The 6,299-nt window shown below is 47.3% G+C and overlaps 1 protein-coding gene across 2 annotated transcripts in view; it reads left to right on the top strand.

Annotated features, from left to right (window-relative positions):
* Positions 1-254: 254 nt before the first annotated feature.
* CDH8 (cadherin 8) overlaps positions 255-6,299 on the top strand; it is a 383,067-nt gene continuing 377,022 nt past the window's right edge. The window contains exons 1-2 of one of the 2 annotated variants that reach the window (XM_063655190.1): positions 255-278; positions 764-1,124. The gene's annotated coding sequence lies outside the window, so the exon portion shown is untranslated. Of the gene's footprint in view, positions 279-674; positions 1,125-6,299 lie in introns of those variants that run through there. The other variant, XM_054454633.2, reaches the window with a different exon arrangement.

Raw genomic sequence — 6,299 nt, 5'->3', positions numbered from 1 at the left:
AAGGATATGAGGAGATCAGGGCACATTGAGAAGACCTAGAAATTCCTCCCCTATTTCCCAAGCAAGTTCTGCTTTGCCTGCCCTCCTCCCCACAACAAATTACTGCGCGCCCCTCCTGGGTGCCACTCTGCTGTCCCTCATCCCATTTTCCCAAAGGAGCACGGGGACATCACGAATGCGCTCCATCACAGAACCGCGACACACAGCGTCTGAGTTGCAGGCAGGGGTCTCACAATCACCCTATTCTGTACGCAAGAGGCCCTTGGAATAAAGAGGAGGTAAGCTGCCCACGCTCAGCCCTTTGCCCTGTCGCGTCCTCTTCCTTCTACGGAAAATAGCTGCGGGTCACTGGGACGCTTTTCAACATAACGCCAGCCCCAGAGCTCAGGTGAGACCTCTAGAGAGAAAGCTCGCGGATACCTCCTCCGCATGCTGTTATTATCTGCCAGCCCCCTTATCCAGGAGCTCGGCCCTCGGCGGGCTGCGCGCACCGCGCGGAAGGGCGCAGCTTCACCCTGTGGCTCTGGCGGCAGAGACGCGCGGGGCTTGCTCGGGAGCGAGGAGCGAAAAGTTATGCGCCCACTTGGGTAGGGGGAAAGAGAGCGATCGAGCCAGCGCGAGAGAGCGAAGGGGGAAGGCGGGGAGGGGGCGGAGAGGGGGGACTGCTTACATGAATTTCCAAGTGGTAGACCTGCCTCTGCGCTCTGCCCAATGAGATCCGTCAGGGGAGGCACCCGGCTCACTTTTCCACATCACTTCACAGTTACATTTGGCAGGCAGGCGGGCTCGCACGCCGGAGCGCTCAGCCCAGAATTAGTGGATTTATTTGGAATCTCCCTGCCTCCTGCAAGCTCCGCCGCCGCCGCCGCCGCCGGCTTGTGCATAGACGGTAGCGTCAAGACACCAGCTGCACTTTGGGCTGCGGACACCCAGTGCCCAGCGCGCCTGCCCCGCATCTCCGCACCAAGCCCTGCAGCTCCGAGAGGCATGAACGGAATCTGGAGGCGCCTGCCCAGCGCGCGAGGACCGGTCGGCGCTTGCCGCCCTCGGGAGCTGACCCCGAGCCCCTCCAGCCATTTGTGAACCAGGAGGCTTGACATTCGCCAGTGCAGGGCCCCACAAGAGTAAGTGTTCCCCTAACCCACCCCCGTTTTCCTCTACGTCCCGACGATCCAGAAGGGACCGTTTCTTATAGGATTTCCCATGCCCCTTCGGACACCTTGCGCGCCTCCTGCCTCTCAGATGGTGGATGCGGGTTCCTAGCATAGGCTCTGGGCTAAGCTGTGTCTTTCGCGATATCCGTGGGTGATAACGTACGTACGTTTTGCCTCAGGGTTTTGCCTGACTGTTTTTGCAAACTGCTTTGACAACAGATCCTAGAGAGTAGCAAGCTCCAGGCTGTGCCCCTCCAGTTTTCCTGCCGGTTTCCTTCCCTGCGGGGACTTGGCTATTTCGCCGCCTCCCAACGCAGGCAGGCGCGGCTGCAGCCGCGCGCCTTCACTGCCGGGTCCGTGCGGTCAATGGGAAGCATCTGCCGCCCGCTGTGCGGAGGGTGCAAGCCAGGGAAAAAAGGAGGCGAGGGGGCCAGAGTGCTCTATGGCTGGTTTTCTGCACCGCCTCATCTCCGAAGCGAGGGAGGGCGACCCCCGCGGCAGGGCTGCGGGCCAAAGCTCAGCTGCGAAAGCCTCAGCACGAGGCTTTCCCACAAGTGGCAGCTCCAGCTCTGGGAGATGCGGTGCCGGCTACAAACTTGCCGGGCTCCGGAGTCGCCCCGCGGCTCTGCCCTCGCCAAGACGCTGGCCAGCACCCCTGCAGAACCCGCAGGCAGTGTCTCCCCGCAGCTCGAGATTGCGCGCACGGAGGCCCCCTTAAGCCGGGGACTCAGTAGCCTCTCTCCTAGGGACCGCTGAGCCCAGAGCTGCGCTTTCTGTGGTCTGGCCGCTTCTCATCCGAGAACATTTTGGGGGCTGGTCGCGCCCCTCGCAAGACCGGAGGGAAAAAGGCAAGTCTTGCCTAGGTTCTGCCAGTATGTAACAGGTTCATAAGGGACCTACTCCCGTTCTCCCAGGCTCCAGCCAAGGCTGGGAAACGGTAAAAACGTGGTGCTGCCAACGCTGATGCCAACAGGTATCCACAATTTCCCCCACTTATTCCTCCCAAGCGCCAGAGACTTCCCCCACCCAGTCTGGCAGAATCCTCAAAGTTTCCTTGCGGTTGACCCTTCCCCCGCAGGCACGGAGCCGGCGGCATGTGAAGGACTAGCTGTTTGCCTCCACCAGCGGAGATGGCAGCTGTTTGCTTGGGTTGCTAAATGTAAGAAATCAAACAACATTAATTGTTTATTGTTGCAAACGCACAACATTAGTCCGTAATGGAAAATCGGGCTGGCAGCTGCTCACTTCAGCACCAATTAAACGATAGAGCTTATCACTGAGACAGCGGGAGGGAGGAAAGGTCCTTTCAACTTTACCACCCTTTCCTGAAGATTCCACAAGAGTTTCCTCCTTAGGAGGCATGATTCGACAATCCCCTAGCGCGCCCGAGCTGCTAATCAGATCAGCTGCTTTCTTTCACCTGGCGTCATGATATCTGGGGGCTGACAATGGGAACGAGGGGACGCTAGGGAAGGTAAGCGAGAGTACTGTCCTCTCGCATCCAGCACCATCGCAAAGCAGATCCGAGGAATGGGGGTTGGCTTTTGAAGCGCCTGTCCTCTTTACAACACTCCTGACACCCATCTCAATGGTTAAAAACCCTCCTTGGGCTGTCACCTCCGGCTTCATTATAGGAGCTTTTCAACTGGAAAACGATATGTGGGAAAGATGTTTATGTAAGATTCGAAAGTGGGATTTTCCATCCATTCAGCCTCGCTGCTGCACCTCACTGCATGCAAAGTGAGCCCTGTCGTTCATGCTAAATACCACTAAAATCCCTGCCTAGATATTGCTTTGCATCAGCTGTGTCCAGTGTTGCAGGGATTTGTTCGTGTGCGTGTGTGTGTGTGTGCGTGTGTGTGTGTGTGTGTGTGTTTGAGAGAGAGAGAGAGATATGAGGTGGGGGCTGGGACTGGGATTCTTCTACGGAGAGAAGTGATACCTTTGAAGGATGATCTCTTAGGGTTACATTCTTTTTCCCTTAAAGGGAGTTCTCCATAATCATCACGTCCAGACATGTTTTTCCACTTCCCCGAGCTCTGTGGCTGGAATAAATTCTAGAGCTCTCCCCCTTATTAAATAATAATTCTGATAATAATATTCTGTAATTCTGCTTTAGCAGATTTGAAGCTCGCTGTCACATAGTCATTTCATGCTGGAGCAGTCGCAGTATTTTAAATCGCCTTTGATTTTTTTTTTTTTTTTCCTGGACTCTGAAGAAGGCGAGGAGTTGAGGAAAATCACTCTGAAAATAGAGAGGGGAGTCTTTCCAGCAACTCCGGGGACTGCTTCATTCAGAGCCCTTCAGTGGCAGTTCACCTTCCTCATTCTGATCCCACACTCTCCAAGTGAATGTCAAGTTATCCGACCATCACAAATAGGCCAAATATTTTAGAGACCCTGGCTAATGTGCTCTGACATTTGTGCTGTAATGCTGTCATTCAAACTTTTTAATCTACTCCCCCTGCAAATTGGTTCTTACATTACTAATTATTATTGCTGTTAGAAATCAGTGCTTCTGCTTTATCATTTACAGTCTCTTAAAGCCTTCAAGATGGGTAAATCTCTACATTCAAGACTCTGTAACATTTCTTGGCTGCATTTCTGGTGTGTAGGATGCATTTCTTGAGTTCTTGAAGCTGCATGAATTTAGCTAAAAGAACAGAAAATTTGATAGCAGCCTTCACTAGAATAGCAGCTCCATTTGCCTGCTGTACACATGTCAACTCTGAAGGGAAGGAATTCCTTACCCTGGAAAACAACTTTATTTGGGTATTATGTGGAACTGTGGTCAACACAGTATTCATTTATAGCAACCCCTCAATTAGCACTGAACACAATTTAAGTAGCCAATGGCAGCATGATCGATGTAAAACAAAACAAACAAACAGCCCAGGAAACATGCTCAGCCGGATGGAGAAGACCAGTTGAGAAGGCATTTGTAAAGACTGATGTGAATGTACTCAAAGGTCTGACACTGCTTGTTAGTCAGGAGGAACAGATTGTTGGAACAAAGCAAAGAAACTTCAAAGAATGAGAATATAATGATTCTATTCAAGAAATTGTACCTCTGGGCTTTGCTTTCCAGGTTCCTTTCATTGTTTATTGGTGGGGAAAAAGAACATGCACATATTAAAAAGTTCAAACTCACACTTCAACAGCTGTTCAGAAAACCTTATCAATGTAGGTAAATTAATGCTTTAAAGAAAAAAATGACAATCTTTGTTATTTTTCTACTCAAGGTGGCACACCTCACAGCTTTATCAACATTCCAATTTGAGCAGATTTTCCATGCAAAACCAAAGGCTTTCAGTGGGTAAAGTGACATTCAATTTGTATTTCCAACCACACTTTTCTGGTCCATCAGCAAACTTTTGTGTCTGGCAAATCAAGGGACAAGGATAAGCGGAGAAGCCTTTCTATTATAGGTGCAATTTAAGGCCCAAAGACTTCTTATTGAAAATATTCTGCTCAGTGGTGCTGCTGAAACTGGTTTCAGTCATTTTATATTTGTTACAAAGTTATTCAGTGTAGCTGGTGGAGAAAAACAATTTTCTTTTTGTTTTCAGCTCTATTGGCATTCACAGAGGAAATGGTCTAACTTTGCTTTTTAATTTAGGAAAAATGTCCTAACTTTGGTGTGGTATACACTTCTCAGGGTGGGGGGGTGGGTGTAGATAAACCAATGATAATTCTTGTTGCTCTGTATTACATACACACACACACACACACACACACACATATACACAGCATGCTTCTTGAAAATGTGCCCAGATAACTAACTCATTTATTGGCTCAAGTCTGAGATTTTTATCATGTTCCCTTTGCCATTTCGTCTGCCTTAGATTATTTGATTTGCCTTTCTGGCTACTCTGATTTGTATATTGATCAGTCTTTCAAAAAATGTTATCTGTGGTGCTGGGAATTCCCCTCCAGTATCCAATACACGTATATTTATGAAATAGAACAATTTTTTGATGGACAAAGGCCATCATCCGATTTAGCAGGGCTTAATTAACCAAAGGGCTATTAGTGCTTTCTCATTTCATTCTTACAGAAAGTTGTGATGCTAATCTATTTCTGCTGAACTGTTTGTTCCTGTCTCTGGAACCTGCTTTAGATGTAACCATGAAGAGAAAATTAGTTGAACCTGGCAACTTCAAAAGGTCAGAAAAGAAATAAGTTCAAGGGATGCCATTTAGCTTCTTCTACCATATGTTGCCGCTAACTAAATCTCTGTTGCTTCTTTGTGGCAAAGCACCGGGGCCAATACTGTTTCTTTTTCTTATCAAGTTTTAAGCTTTATTTCCTGGGTTTTAAATGTCATGTGCTATTCCCTATCATAAACAATATCCATCCTCTTGCTTAGATGTCGTGTGTGTGTGTGTGTGTGTGTGTGTGTGTGTGTGTGTGTTTAAGTTCTCTTAGTAGGTAGAGGTATATAGATGTGATTTTCTGTATCTCTTTGGAAAGTATCATCAATGAATAACATTTATATTTGGAACCTTCAAACAGTTTTCTTTCTCTGCCTCCACTGCCAAAGACAATTGCAAATGCTAGAACGATGATGGTTCAGGGCTAAGCACAGACTTAGTGCTCAGGAAACATTTATTTAATGCGATAACAAATTAGCAAAGACCCTGCACCCTATACTAGTATATTTTCTTTAAAAGAAAGAGATACAATCATATCCAAAGTTCAATATTGTGACTTATCTACCACAATTTTCTCTACAGAAATTTCATAAGTCCTCCTAAGTCTATTTTTAGTCACAGCTTTTCTCATTTTTTAAAATCAATTTTACTCATGTTCCACAAAGCATATTTTTGTTCCCTCACAATCATCTTTTAAATGATATGGGAATATAAAAAATGACATAATTCAGCTTTGTAAAAATGAGAATGCCTCCAAGACTAGACTTGCATCAAAGAATGCTATTAAACTATATTTGATGCAAAGTTATAGTTTATTGGCAAAAAAATGCACTAATTGTGGAGTTGCTGCATGGGTGACTCAATGTCTGTACATTGTTGAGAATGTATAAAAAATAATTGAGGATTAATTTACTTCCTCTCTCCTTCCTGCCCTCCTTCTTTTTCTTTAGTATATTTTTGCACTTGAATTGAACAGTTCACCTTACCCTCA

This window comes from Pongo pygmaeus, chromosome 18 (genome assembly GCF_028885625.2).
Source record: "Pongo pygmaeus isolate AG05252 chromosome 18, NHGRI_mPonPyg2-v2.0_pri, whole genome shotgun sequence".
Lineage (NCBI taxonomy): Eukaryota > Metazoa > Chordata > Mammalia > Primates > Hominidae > Pongo > Pongo pygmaeus.
The sequence above is the reverse complement of the archived record's forward strand: the minus strand, read 5'-3'. Positions and strand labels throughout refer to the sequence as shown.